Genomic DNA, 15,377 nt, shown 5'->3' with positions numbered 1-15,377 from the left:
CTGGTTTTTCCTCACTACCATCCTTAGCCATTCCCAGCTCACGCCTCACTGTAGGACTATCAGGAATCCCACAGCCACCACACCTGACTGGGATCCAGGGTAGCACCTTGCTCAACCCTCATCAGAGAAGGTTCGTCTTGCAGTGGATGGGAACTCACACGGAGACCGTAGCTGAACAGAAAGCAAGACTTCAGAGCACTCAGTCCTAAGTGAGATCTCTGCTTCATACCCTCTCCTCAAGGCTCAAGGGTTTACGTGAGAGAGAAGGGTGAGAGAGCCTAAGAGCCAGCATATAATGGATGACTCTGAGGAAATGATGTCTTCCAGACACAATGGAACGAGCTCCTGGAGACTGTGCAGGAAACACAAGACCTGCACAAGCTCAAGCCTGACACAGTCCCAGCGCCCAGAGAGGGAGGGAAGCAAACACAGGCTCCCACCACCAATAAGAAGCTATCTGTGACAAAGGGGGACTCTGTTTTCTCATCTGGCGTGTCAGCGGGCATCTCGACCACATGCCAGGGCAGGCTTCTTGTTCAGGAGAGTTAGCCAGCACAAAACTGACTCTGCATGTGTGCACATGAGTGTGCTGCACACATGAGTATGTGTGTCAGTGTGAGTGTGTGTGCCTGTGTGTGTGTGTTTTGGCTTAAGACAGAAAAAGAATGTGACATTGGGTGGGCGGGGAGAAGGATCTTGGGGGATCCAAAAGGGAGAATATGACCAAAATATAAGAAAATAAAATAAACCCTAGATTTAAAAGTGCACAGCTGGGGGGTTGGGGATTTAGCTCAGTGGTAGAGCGCTTGCCTAGCAAATGCAAGGCCCTGGGTTCGGTCCCCAGCTCCGAAAAAAAGAAAAAGGAAAAAAAAAGTGCACAGCTGGATGGGGAGAGGCGTTCTTTCAACCCTTCCCGGTGCCTCCTAATCTCAGACTTGTGCCGCTGAGGGTAACCTTGAACATGGCCAACACGAAGTGACAACCTTACTTTAAAATAAGGCATCTTCACAATTTTTTTTCAGTTTAATTTTTTTCATAAGTTTGCTAGAACACAAACTTTGTAGATGACAACATCATGTCACAAGTCTGGACACCTCTCATTTGCAGGAAACTGTGGGCAGAAAAGTGGCGTAGAACCACAGAAGCATCAAATTAGTGGTCGGCCCGTAACTGTAGCTGCCCTGTGTTCCTGTGTTCTTACCAGCTGTCTGAGACTCGGTTCCTACAGCCATGAGACGCCAAGCTGGGACAGATCTGTGAGGTCGGCCACTCAGGCCCGGTCATTGTCTGCAGCCTTGTTCTACGGGGCAGGGCCCTGACATCTGGTTCCCGGTGCCAAAGTACACACAGGATCCTGCCCCTGATGAGAGGAGCTGCTGTCCTTTCTCCACTATGGAGGAAGCAGGTGGCAGGCAGAGCCTCTCAGGGAGAGCCCAAAGCCTTGTCCTGCTGGCACAAGTCGAGGGCACAGGGACTAGAGAGAAATGGTAAAGTGACCTGGCAGCTCTCAGCTTTACAGAACACTGGGCAGAGGTCTCTGGCCTCCACGGGGCCAAGAGAGCCACTGTTTTCTTCCTTTTTGTTGAATCTAATGAGCCAACCCAATCCCAGCACTTGGGAGGCAGAGGGAAGAGGATCTCTGTGAGCTGAAGACCATATAGTTCCAGGCCGGCCAGGGATACATAGTGAATTCCTGTTTCAAGAGAAGGCAATACACTTGATAGTTTCCAGGATCTGAGGTAGTAACCAAGAGAAAATGGAGAGAGAGAGAGAGAGAGAGAGAGAGAGAGAGAGAGAGAGAGAATAAAATAAGAGCAACTGCTCTATACTAGTTAAAAACCTACAGTACAGGGGCTGGGGATTTAGCTCAGTGGTAGAGCGCTTACCTAGGAAGCGCAAGGCCCTGGGTTCGGTCCCCAGCTCCGAAAAAAAAGAACCAAAAAAAAAAAAAAAAAAACCTACAGTACAGGCTGGGAACCCCAAATGCAGAAAATGACTTAATAAGGTTGTCCCTATGTTAGCCTGGGGGCCCCAGAATCAGGACTGGAGAAGTGTTAACACACAAGTGGTTTCTTTAAGAAAGTGACCCAATAGGAGGGGGAGGGAGAATTAGGAATAGAAAGAATGACACCAGGAGGGGGAAGCCACCTCAGGGTATAGAACCCCTCTAAGTGCCTGGGGTTCTGTTCTACCTAACACCTTGATGAACAGAACAAGGTGAAACATGGAGTCTTTCAACTCTCAGTTCCCATCTCCTAGGACTCAAAGAGATAACTGGAGAAGTAAGAAAACAAGATGAACTGTAGCCTACAGGTGAGACACTGGGATTCCTGTTTGTGTATTCCCTGCACCCAAAACAGCCCCTGACTCGCAGCCAATGGGAGAAAAGTTTGAATTGACAGCCTAAGAGATGAAAACAAATGGCTGCCTCAGAGCTTGGAACTCTTAGGGCTAAGGTTTCAGTGCCAGAGAGACAGAAGCATAAGGCTACTTGATTCCAGGAGCCGGAGACCAGCATAGGCAGTACAATGGACTCCCATCACACAATGTTCTGCATAGCCTGTGTGTGCCCGTTTGTGGCACGTACTAGATCAGGCTAGTGCATAGCTGTGTTCTCCTGGTTGGAAATTCCCCTTGTGGAGCAAAGAAGGAAGCTCAGAGGACTCAGGAAGTTAATGGTGCTTACAAGCCCCAGGATGATCGCAGAGTTAGGGTAAGTTGCCTGTGGTGGTTTGTATATGCAAGGTCCGTTCCCAGGGTCTCACATGTGGACAGAGAGAAACAATTCCAGAAAGCTGTCCCCTGACTACACACACACACACACACACACACACACACACGTGATATATATATATATATGTATATATATATGCATACAGGCATACACATAATACATACAGACATATACATAATCATGTATATGTGCACATGTATACATACATAGACGCACATAGGCACAGGCAAACATATACATACAGATATACAAACACACACAGACATACACACACATATAAATACAGACACGCAAACATTCATGCAGATGTGCACACATACATATATACACACAGTCTCACACACACATATATACACACAGTCACACACACATGTACACACAGACATACATAGACAGACACACGCAGGCACAATAAATAAATAAACAAACAAACAAACAAACACTTTTTTTTAAAGTTAGAAATGGGCTGGCAAGATGGATCAGTGGTTTGAAGCACTTGTTGTCCTTCTATAAGTCTTAGGTTTGAATCCCAGGATCTGCACAGGCTCACGATCATCTGTAACTTCAGTCCAGGGCCTCCAACACCCTTCTAGACTCTGCAGGCATTGCGTGTGTATGGTGCACAAACCTATCTGCAGGCCAAACATTCATACACATAAAGCAAATAAATGTAAAAAATAAAGTGTTTTTTTTTTTAAAGCTAAACCAAACCCCAGGTTCTATAAGAAGAACCAGTTGCTGGCAAAGGAGACCCTTTGGTGGAATTGCCTGCAATGTTGGGTGGGTTTGATGACATGCAGCTTTTGTGAGTCCACACCCAGGCTAAGGTAAGCATTCTACTGATGTGACTGCCTTTAGTGACATACTCTCCTGTAAGCAACCCCCTAAAAATTCACTGGCTTTGCAAGTTAGACCCTTTGATTTGTCTTCTGTGTCCCGTCTGAAGTGAGCTGATGTTTGCTCACGTCTCCCCAGGCGGTCCTGCAACAGCCCCGTTGTAGTTGTCGGAATGATAGCCCCACAGGGTACAATCTTGCCTTTTATGGGCTCTCCATTCCTGGAGAGGAGGCAGATAATGTGGTACGCACAAGCCTAGCCTGGGCTTGGGAAGTGGGCCATGGAGTGGATGCAGGCTGTCTAACTGGGATTGTCGGGATGTATGATGAGTTAGTTGGATGGGAAGATCTATCTATGGAGCTAAGGCTTCCGTGGAGATGCAGAAGCATCGGCCTTGGGGATAGGGAGAACATCGGGCCCACCAAAGCGCTTCTCAATGGCTGGAAGCAGGACTGGGTTTCAGAAAGGGCCTTGGGTTGGGGATTTAGCTCAGTGGTACAGCGCTTGCCTAGGAAGCGCAAGGCCCTGGGTTCGGTCCCCAGCTCCGAACAAAAGAACCAAAAAAAAAAAAAAAAAAAAAAAAAAAGAGTCCAGAAAGGGCCTTAGGGTGTGGAGAAAGAGTGAGGAACTTTAGGTTGCGAACTGATCTGTGTTGTGGGACAGGTCTGTCCTCGGAAGAACTGCCGCCATCTGTGCCATTCACTAAACTTTGTCACAGCTGGGCGTGCTGAGTAGAAAGACCTTCTCCTGAGTTGTCGGTAATTCTGCCCAGATTGCACATGGCCTCGGACTCTCGGGGAGGGGCTCGAGGACATAGGTGGGAAGACTAGGAGCCACCCACACAGCCAGAGTAAGCTTGAACCGGTGAGGGGTGGCTCCTTAAAGGTCATCCCCAGCCCTGGCTGTAACTCCTACCCGAGGTCTGTACGTAATCGTGCTAAACTCACTTGTTTTCTCAGCATAAACTTCGGTGGGGTCAATTTTGTTTTGACATCAAGAGGAGAGCAGATGCTGTCTAAACCCTTCTCCCCGGGGAGAAAATTCTGGAGACATAGCTGTGTGGTTGCAGGGATATGATGAAACAGAGGTGAATTTAGGAAGCCTTGACATCGTTCCTGCTAGGCGTGGTGGGACAGACAGCCGAAGGCATGAACGTGAGGGTGGAGCATCTGCAGAGAAAACCGGGACGAGGTCGTCCATCTCTTCCTGTAGTGGGAGGCTGAGATGGCTATCCAGAGGATAAGAGTGGGTTTAAGGGTGTGGGTGGAGGGGGGGACTTCAGTAAGGAAGAGAGGGACTTGGGTGTTAGCCTGTGAGCTGAGAGAAAAATTGGACAAATGGAGGAAGAGACGGAGGTGCTGACTCGCATCATCCTGGAGCGACAGCGGGAAGAAAGAACACCTCTGGGAACCTTCCCGGAGGCCTTAGATAATACAGGATGAAGATCGAAGGTAAAGGGGGTTGTGAGAGGACCGAGGAGAGGTGACGTACGGTGCCTCCGCCGTGGGTCAAGGATGAATGAGCTTCTCTGGTGGTAAAGCGCTTGCCCGGCATACACGGAACCCGGGGCGTGGTCCCAAGCACCAAGTAAAATCTGAGCACGGTGCCTCACGTGTGCATTCTCAGCACTTGTCAGGTAGAAACAGGATTGTTGGCTATACAGCAAGTTAGAGGTTGGCGTGAGCCCTGTAAGATTCTGTCAGGGAGGGGAGAAGGGAGGGAGAGAGGGAGGGAGGGAGAAAGGAAGGGATACGCGAAAGAAAGCACTCCTATCATGATCAGTACAGGGAGGGTAGAATAGATTCGGTGTTCCGCTAACATGTCTGAGAAGTAGGTGCCCGTACACAACCTATTTTTAATTGGATTTATTTTGAAACTTTTTCATTTTATTTTATATTTAAGAATGGTTTCGCCAGCATGTGTGTCTGTGTACCCACGCGTGTGCAGTGTCCGTGGAGGTCAGAAGAGGTCATTAGGTCCTTTGGCACCTGAGTCACAGGCAGTAGTGAGTCACCACAGGGGTGCTAGGAATTGGATGCAAGTCCTCTGAAAGAGCAGCCAGTGTCTTAATGGCTGAGCTATTTCTCCAACCCCTGGCAATGCTTTATACAAGAAAAAAAAAATGCCCTGGACATGGTAACACATACCCTTAACATTAGCACTTGGAGTGTGAGATAGATGGAAGCATGTCTGTGAGTTCAAGGCCAGCCTGATCTATGTAGTGAGCTACCCAGGTGAGCCAGGGCTACGTAGTGAGACTGCCTTAAAAAAAAAAAACAAGTGGGGCTGGGGATTTAGCTCAGTGGTAGAGCGCTTACCTAGGAAGCGCAAGGCCCTGGGTTCGGTCCCCAGCTCCGAAAAGAAAGAACCAAAAAAAAAAAAAAAAAAAAAAAAAAAAAAAAAAAACAAGTTTTATTGGTCCAAATGGTAAGGTCACATTACAGTGGTGCATGAGGATATATGGTTGTCAAGCAGTACTGGGAGCTGGGAGCCTCATCCCCAGGGAAGACACTGCTATTTATAAATGGCGAGGGGAGGGACACACATCATCACACCACACTACCGTGTTGGAAGTGATTATCTGTTGATCAGAACTGGGGAAAACCTATGGAGGGGACACTGCTGGGGCTCTACTCCTCTCACCTCTCTAGACTTGTGGTACCACCTCTCCTCTGGCCTTGTCCTCTGACCACTAAAACATACTCTGTTCCATCAGTAGCTGGGTGTTCTGGGAAATAGAAGGTTCTATTCTAGAAATTTCCATCTCGTGTTCCCTGGGCAATGTGTGATGTGCACAGACTCCTGAACTGCCTTCGTTGACTAGGCATCCACCTGTTTTTATGCTGATAAAACACCCTTCGCTGATGACCTTCCTCTCCCTGATCTCCTGCCCAGCTTCTCACCATCATTCACAAATAAACTGCCTGCATAGCCCCTGGGAAGCTGAATCAGGAGGATCACAAGTTCAAAGCCAGCCTCAGCTACATAGTGAGCCCACATCTCCAAAGAAGCAAAAAGACACACTGGGGACTCAGCCCAACTGTGATGCCAGATCTCAGGGAGTAGAGGGGTAATCAGATATTCAGGGTCATGCTTGACTTCTTAGCAAGTTTGAAGCCAATTGGGCTACAGAGACCCTGTCCAAAAAGCTTTTTACTCTGAATATTTTGGGGGTTACTCTGGGCGAAAGCCTATGCTCTAAGCCTATTGTGCTTAACCTTGTGCTTGTCCATGCTTGAGACATCAGCACAGAGGGACTGCGAGGAAACCTGAGACTGTGATTACGTCACACCGAGGGAGGTGAGGCGAGGCGGGGCCAGCAGTTTCAGTACTGTGAGGAATGTGGAAAGAAAACAAAAGTCCCATTCCTGTTGGGCTCGGCACCAGCAAGGAGAAAATTCTTCCTCCTGGGGCTTCTAAATTTATCAATTTCAGCAAAAGAAACGGTGACCCAAGATGAATAACTTCCATTTCTCTTGCTGAGATTCATGAATATATCAGCCAATGAGAGGCAGCCTCCGGAGAGTCAGAGACGAATAAGCCAATGAGAAGCAGCCTTCACAGCGTAGCCCTAGGCAGTAATAAAGTCGACTTCTTAGGCCGAATGTGACTAGGGAAACTTAGTTTATTTAAACTGCATCATTTCACGCAGGGCATGCTTTCTCAGCAGAAAGCGAAGGACAAACCGGTTAGCTGTAGCGATAACTTCAGAACTTCAGGAACAGGGCGCAATCCATGCCTTTCAGAAAGTGATAAGACTGCAGGGTATGTCCTATCCACAGAAGAGGTCGCAGTTGGTGATAAAAGCTGAGAACCAAGGACAGGCTATCCAAGTGTCCTGGGATGCTGCTAAGAGGTGGATCTTCTCCGTAATATTGACTCAATCTTGGGTTTCCATCTAAACGCCTTCATCCCCTAATCCTGGCTCTGTGGAGGCAGAGACAGGAGGACTCAGTGAGCTCAAGGTCAGTCTGGGCTACTTGAGAAATGATTCAGTGGGTAAAGAAGCTTCCTTCCAGGCCTGAAGACCTGAGTTTGGTCCCTGAGACCCACGTAGTGAAAGGAGAGAAACATCTCTTGCAAGTTGCCCTCTGACTCTGTCTCTCTCTGTCTCTGTTTCTCCCCGCCCCTCCACACAAAGCGTGTGCACAAATATATGCACACACACTAATATGATGTATTTTTAAAAGAGACTAAAATTCTCCCAAGTAGAACTCCAGAAGGTATACAGATTTCTATTCTCAAGAGGTAAAGTAAACAACAAAACTAGCCAGGACAGAGTTCCTGGGAGGGAGAGGAAGGAGGATCAGGAGTCCAAGGCTATGCTTAGCTATATAACAAGTTCAAGACCAGCCTGGGTTATATGCAACTCTGTCTCAAAAACAAAGCACCAATCACCATTCTCTAACTGTGAACCACACTGGTGAAAATCAGAGATACCTGCACTAGTGCAGTACCTGAAGAGGTCAGAAGAGGGCACCAGACCTCCTGGAATTGGAGTTTACCGGCTGTCATGAGCCACTGTCAGTGCTGGGAACTGAACCCAGGTCCCCTGCAAGAGCATCCAGGGCCCACAACTGATGAACCATCTTCCCAGCCCCCGACCAGTAAAACTTAAACCAAACACACACACAGTTAATAAAATTAAGAAATCCAAAGTACTTTGAAATGAAAAGTTTTGGTTTTTTTTAAGATCTAGTTTTGTTCTCTCACTCTTCCTTCCGCTCTTCCTCTCTCTCTCTCTCTCTCTCTCTCTCTCTCTCTCTCTCTCTCTCTCTCTCTTTCCCTCTCTTCCTCTCCTGGCTTGACACGATAAAAAAAAATCTAGTTTTTTTGTTTTGTTTTGTTTTTGAAAACTGTCTTATGAGAGGATGTTTTACTGAGGATACACATAGCATTTTTCTGGAAGTGGCCTGAAAAAGGGCATGTGGTGTTTTGCTGGAGCAGACACTTGAGAGAACACATTTGAAAATGTATAAATATAACCAGACAGACAGTGGATGACGCTGTGTGATATCGGTTCACTTTGCTGCTCTTGACTGGTTATTGTCTGTCAAGACTTTGTAGAGAGAAATGCACCAAAACACTTTTGGTGGTGTTCCAGTGGCTTCTCGTCTTTCCTGTCGCTTCCACGAATGAGCCAGTTGGGAGAACCTCGTGTTTTAGGTCGTCTGCCATTGCTGACTCAGGAGCGGTGTTTGTGAGTGGACTGAACTATGGCTGCTGATTCACGTAAGCTAAAGTGCTCAAATCCTGACAACATGGATTGGATTTGCCCCACCCCCCAAAAAAAAAACTATTTCTAGGGCTGGAGAGATGGCTCAATGGTTAAGAGCACTGACTGCTCTTTCAGAGGTCCGGAGTTCAATTCCCACACCCACATGGTGGCTCACAACCACCTGTATTGAGTTCTGATGCCCTCTTCTGGCTTCCAGGTGTACATGCAGACAGAGCACATTAAATAAATAAATAAAAATTAAATTAATAATTAATAATTAAAAATTAAAATAAAACTATTTCTAAACAGGTATAAGTCCTCTCTTGGATTAACCTTTCTTTCTACTACCTCTGGTGGGTGATGGGCTAGAAGGGAGGTAAAATACTGAAGTATACTAATTAAAATAGGCTTTAAAAAATAGAAGCATACAGGACTTATTAGTAAATCATTGTTTAAATATGAAAATAATAATGTTTAGAAAAGAAAGTATGGGGGTTGGGGATTTAGCGCAAGGCCCTGGGTTCGGTCCCCAGCTCCGAAAAAAAAAGAACCAAAAAAAAAAAAAAGAAAAGAAAAGAAAAGAAAGTATGCTGCTTTTCAAAACTCTGGAAAAGTTTAGGATATGTGGGTGGAGAGAGAAGGTAGGTCTGACTCTCTGTCTGGGGAAATACATGTTGTTAACTGTGGGGAGTGCACAGGAAGTGATGTCTCTCTGCTGCAACTAAACATACACCAAAACCAACTGAAGGGAGAAAGGGTCCATCTGGGCTCATGTTTCAATGGTGCCATCCACCATGGTGGAGAAGGCACCATGGGAGAAGGAGCTCATGGCCAGGGGGGCAAGGGTGGCTAACATCTGGGCAGGTTAGGAAGCAGATATGGGGGGGTTGGGGATTTAGCTCAGTGGTAGAGCGCTTGCCTAGCAACCGCAAGGCCCTGGGTTCGGTCCCCAGCTCCAAAAAGAAAAAAAAAAAAAAAAAGGAAGCAGATATGGGACAGAAAGTGAGGCCAGACTATAAGCCTCAAGGGCATTCCACATTGTTCAGCTTCCTCCAGGCTGGTGCCACCTCTCACAAGTTCTACAAGCTCCAAAACCAATGGCACTGCTGGTGGCTGAGATTTCACACGTGAGCTGGTGGAACACATCACGTCCAATCATTAGAGAAATCTAAAAGAAGCAAGAGATCCAATCAACAAAGCAGGACAAAGTCAGAGCAGATCCAGAAATGTGACAAGGCCAATCCTGCTTCCACAGTTACAGAAAACAAAAGTCTAAACAGTATATTAGAAGACTCCCGGGGTGGGAGAGGTGTTCAGAAGCTGAGGGTGCTTGTTGCTCTTGCAGAGGACTCCTTGCCAGAGTCCATATATGGCAACTCATAATTGCCTGTAGCTCCAGCTCCAGTGGATCTGGCCTCCACAGGCACTGTACTCACATGTGGTGTGCACGAGTACATGTACAGACACACACACATACACACACACACACACAGAGTACCCACATGGCGGCTCACAACCATCTGTAACTCCATTCAATACCAGCACCCTTTCTTGGTATCCTTGGGCATTAGGCACTCATATGGTTCATGGATATGCATGTAGGCAAAATACCCATACATATACATATTCTCTACAATAAAATAAAAAACTAAAAAAAGAGTATGCAGTAAAATCTCTTTCTCTCACTCACGCATACACTCACACACATGCACACATGCCTACATATTCATGCTCCCTCACATCCCCACACATGCATACACACATGCCCCCCACATGCACACACGCTCACACACGTGCACACATGCACACACACGCGCACATACCTACACACTCATGCCCCCCACACCCTCCATATGCCTCCCACATGCACACACACACACACACACACACACACACACACACACACACCACACACATGAAAAGAAAGCAACCCCACTGTGCCTCATATGTCTTCGCTTGGCACGTGTTCTCTTTTCCCTTTTCCAGTAAAATGAAGAATCTCAGGAATCACCAGTGTCTTGCAGAAATCCTTTCTTTCCTTTTCCCTTTCTGTCTCCTGGGCTGGACCTCCAACAACACAGGTGTGCCTCTGGCCCGTTGGTCTTCCACGCTGTGCTCTCTGACTGTCTGTCCCAGGCCGGCTGACAGGAGGCTGTCCAGGCTGGTTAGAGTTGATTAAGACCAAGGAAGGCAATGGGATGCTAGCCAGGGTAGCCACGGAAAGACGTGGTGTTGATATGTCTCTCGTCCCCAGTGCAATGGATCTGAGGCAGCTCCACTCAGATGCCAATCCAGAGGGAATAAAAACATAAAAACATTTAAGACAAATACCTGTGAGATGCCAGAATGAGGCCATGCTTTCCCAGGATCGTTAAAACTGATAACGCAGCTGGAGAGTTGGTTCAGCAATTGATCATCGAGAGCACTGGCTGCTTCTGCAGAGGCCCGGTGTTCAACTTCCTGCCCTCGCACAGCAGCTCATAGCTGTCTGTAACTCTCCTTCAGGGGGTCCAATTCCCTATTCTGGCCTCTTTGGATGTCAGACATTTAAAAATCAATGGTGAAACCATGATGTAAAATCGAGGACAGATGCAGATCATGCAGAGCTTAGGGTGATGTCAAGATACCTAAACGACTGGTCTTGGTCAGCAAGCAAAATATAGCATATAGTCTTATAAACCAAGGGCCATTTCTGTCCCAGCAATTGACAGGCTCTGAGCACCTCAGGACCAGAAGGCTCAGTAACAACTGTGAGGATGCTGATCTGTGGCTAGGGGGAGGCTAATCACCCTCCTTGTTATAGTAGCCAGGACTCTATGGGTCCTTGGATAAATCAGATAGAAACTGTTTTAGTTCAAGAAAACTCCAAGAACTTTCACGAATCTCAGGGTGTTCATGGAGATGGGAGTGGGGGAGGAAGGGTTCGATACACAGAAAATACTTTTCAAATGGAATTCTTTCTCTACTTTCCTCCCCAACACCTTCCCAGCTCTCCCTATGGGAAGAGGGTCTGTCTAGGGAACGTGGCTTGCCCTTTGGTGTCCTGAGATTAATTAACATTACCACATTCAGCATTTGTTTTATGGATTTGCAGTCCTGTAGACTAAACCCATGGCCTAATATATGTTAGACAAGCACTCTACCTCTGGGTTACATCCCTACATTTTTGATAGTTTAAAAAATATATTTTATTGTGACAAATTTCATATATATTTGTGTGTGTGTGTGTGTGTGTGCGCGTGTGTGTGTGTATGTGTGATTCCTCTTGTATCACACTCAATTCCGTATCATTCCGTTGGATGCAGTCTATCTTAACAGTCCCCTCCCCCACCCTGTGCAGCTTTGCTCCAGCCCATTCTAACTGCAGACATCAGTTCATTCATAGCATTTTGGTGTCTCTGGACTTAGTAAGTCCTTTATGGACATGCTATTATCATGGTCTGGGTTGAGAGGAGTCACCACGACCTGGTAAGTGTTCACAAATCATTTCTTCTTTGGTTGTTGATTTCATAATCTCTTTTTCAAGGCTACATGGTTAGTTTGCATTTTGCTAAAAGTATGCCACCTTTATCAGATTTTCTCATTAAAATGTGGAAAATGACATTTAGGAGGAAACACATCCAATAGAGCGAGTTGTCAGGTCTCGGTGGCTTAGAACATAATCCCAGCCCCCTGGGATGCAAGGCGAGAGGAGAAGAGGAGCAGAAACCCACTTCACCTGTGGGAACTGAAGGCTTTTCTCTCCCCAGACTTCCTCCATGCTGTCTGTGGTATTAATAACTCTCAAAAAGTCTTTCTCTGCAGATAATTTAAAAAATGAGACAAGGTCTTATGTTGCTTAGGCTGGATCTAACTCGTGGGCTCAATCAATACTTGTCTCTTAGCTTCCCAAATATAAGGGTATCGGTGCAGATAATTTTTCTTCCTTTTTTATTATAAATATTTAAAACTAAAATTATGAACTTTCTCCTATAAGTACAAAAATAGCCCAAGGGAGAAAGAGTGATAACTTGGAAATAGAATTTAATGCATATATTAAAATTTAGAGCTATAATGAGGGGGATATCAAAAATTCCTAAAGAGAGGGAGAATCTTACTGCTAGTATAATTGCCTAATTATTCTTAGGAGTAATAAAGTTATATTTTAAATCCCTGTGTTTGCCAACTAATTCCTAGGTGGATTAAGTAATCTAATATAGAAAGGAAGCAATAATAAGAGAAAGATACAAATCTACTTGTAAGAAGGAATCCTTTAAGCTTGAAAACAATTTTTAAAATAAGGTATGTTGGTTTTTATTGCCATTGTGACAGATTCATGAAAGAAATAATTTAAAGAGAGAAATTCAGGGCTGGAGAGATGGCTCAGCAATTGAGAGCACTGGCTGTTTTTCCAGAGGTCCTGAGTTCAAGTCCTAGCAACCACAACCACCTATAAGGGGATCTGATGCCATCTTTTGGCATGCAGGTGTATATGCAGATAGAACACTCAGACACAAGATCAATCAATCAATCTTGAGTGAGGGAGGGAGATTGATTCATTACAATGCACAGTTTCAGTCTGTGGACCTGCGGCTTCTGGCTCCCAGCCAAGTAGAACAGCAGGAGGGGCTGTTGGTACAGGGCTGTTTACTTCATGGTAGCCAGAAAGCTGAGAGAGTATACAGGACAAGATACCTCATAGGCCTGCCTCCAAAGACTCACTAACTTTAGCCAGTCCCCACTTTCATAACTACTTCTCAAAAGCTAGAACAACTGTCCTCATAGATGTGATTAAATACCAAATTGAGGAGGGACACCAGCTGGAGAGAAAGCCTTCGACATGAGTCTAAGGGGACACTTTTTATCCTACTCTGTAACATAGAGGCAAGGAAAAACGCTGATGTCACCTACCACGTGGGAATTTATCCTCAGACACAGAAACAGAAACAGAGATGTTCGCCAAGTGTGGTGTGCAATCGTGTTCCTTTGGTTAGCCGGCTCAGTCGGTAAAGTGCTTGCCACACAGGCTTGAGGACCTGAGTTCAATCCCTAGCAACCACATAAAACCTGAGCGTGATGGTGCATGCTCATAATTCTAGGGCTGGGGTGGTGGGGACTGGTGGATCCCTGGGGCTTGCTGGTCAGTCAGCCGACCTTAACCAGCCATTCCCAGGCGCCAGTGAGAGACCTTGTGTCAAAAATAAAACTAAAGAACAGCTCCAGAGGAGAGCACCCAACACTGACCTCTGGCGTCCATTCACACGCTCTCACAAACGCAACTGTCTTCTAGGTCAGACAACTGCCATCTCCGACTACTGAATCGGCCCAGGATCATCACAGCAGGCCTAGTTGACTATTGGCATTCCGTCCTAAGAGGGGACAGGAGGGTCTTTGGACTTTCACCTGAGCTCCCGACCACTCATCCCAGTCATATATATTTTCTCCTAATTACGTGTGGAGCAGGGTGTATTGGAGAGGTCCTAGATATACAGGCTGAAGAAGCAGGGATGGGGAGGGAGTGCCATCTCATGTGGCTATGGGGAAGCCATCTTCCATGCCGGTCGAAGACCTTCCAGTGCTTTGGACTCGCCGTGCTCCTGTCTGTAACCCCTCATTCGGGCTCTGTACCTAAGCCTAAAAATTCGCTGGTTCCCGAGCATGAGCTGTGGTGGAATTATACTTTGGTTTATCCTTAGAAACTTAGAGTCCTATCTCCCCACCACCACACCCCAACCCAGAAAAGGAACTTTAGCCCCACCTCCACCTCGATCCTGGCAGTAGAATTCTGCATCAACTGAGTTGGGCTTTGTTCCTTCCACAGATACTGCCAACCTACATAGGAACGGAAATTGGATCACTCCTGTTGGGGGCCACCCTGGGCTACACAGTAAAACCCTGTTTAAAGAGCAAACACAGCAAAACGGCTAAAGCTGTGACGCTCTGGGATCAGGCAGACATGAAAGACTAAGTTCCACCAAGATCTGCGGTGCCCGCAGCTTGGGAGGCTGGAGCCGTGCGGTTACGCTGCCTTCCTGGTGGGATCTGATCACCACTGCGCACCCTGCCTAGAGGGGCCGATCGGTCCTAACTTCGGTCCCCTGAGTCTGCAGCGACCAATGGGCTCCAGGCCTGGAAGTTTCCTGAAGAGGCTCAGAGCCCCGCGCCCCTGGAGACATCAGTGGTTAGACCTTGAGGAGACCCGCTCTACCTACGCCAATCTCCGGCCACTTCCGGTCCACGCCTCCTAAGCTCAGCCAATCAACGCCATGCATCGCCTACTTGCTGTCATGGAGACCGGAGGGCGTGTAAAAGCCAAACGGTCTTGCCGTGGTGCTGTGTGCATCTTGCCATTTCTCCCACCTCAGCCTTGGGATCTTTCTAGAAAGGATTCACTGGCCTTAGGGTTGGGAGAAGGTGTGCCCGAGAATTCTCACTTCCGGCCTCAGCCCATAGAGCCGGAAGCGCTCCGCCAGTCAGCATCCGGTTCTCTTCCGGCCCTCTGCTTGTTGCCATGGAGATGGGATGGCGGCGTCCAAATACTGAGGGATGCTCGCCAGCACACCTGGGAACTGCTCACGAGCCCCGTCTCTTTTCAGCTTCTAGTCTTCC

At 47.1% G+C, this 15,377-nt stretch overlaps 1 long non-coding RNA gene across 5 annotated transcripts; it reads right to left on the bottom strand.

Annotated features, from left to right (window-relative positions):
- Positions 1–7,176: 7,176 nt before the first annotated feature.
- Positions 7,177–14,962, bottom strand: LOC120094299 (uncharacterized). Of its 5 annotated transcripts, none has more exons than XR_005488579.2 (3): positions 14,829–14,962; positions 14,527–14,600; positions 7,177–14,137 (listed from the first exon to the last, which is right to left on the bottom strand). It is a non-coding gene; the product is annotated as an uncharacterized LOC120094299 (long non-coding RNA). The 5 variants fall into 5 exon arrangements; XR_005488578.2 differs by having other exon boundaries at positions 7,177–7,498; positions 14,013–14,137; positions 14,527–14,873; XR_005488577.2 differs by lacking the exon at positions 14,829–14,962 and having other exon boundaries at positions 7,177–7,498; positions 10,801–14,137; positions 14,527–14,666.
- Between the last annotated feature and the right edge of the window lie 415 nt (positions 14,963–15,377).

The sequence above is a fragment of the Rattus norvegicus genome, chromosome 8 (assembly GCF_036323735.1).
Source record: "Rattus norvegicus strain BN/NHsdMcwi chromosome 8, GRCr8, whole genome shotgun sequence".
NCBI classification, from domain to species: Eukaryota; Metazoa; Chordata; class Mammalia; order Rodentia; family Muridae; genus Rattus; species Rattus norvegicus.
This window is presented reverse-complemented; position numbering and strand designations above follow the sequence as displayed.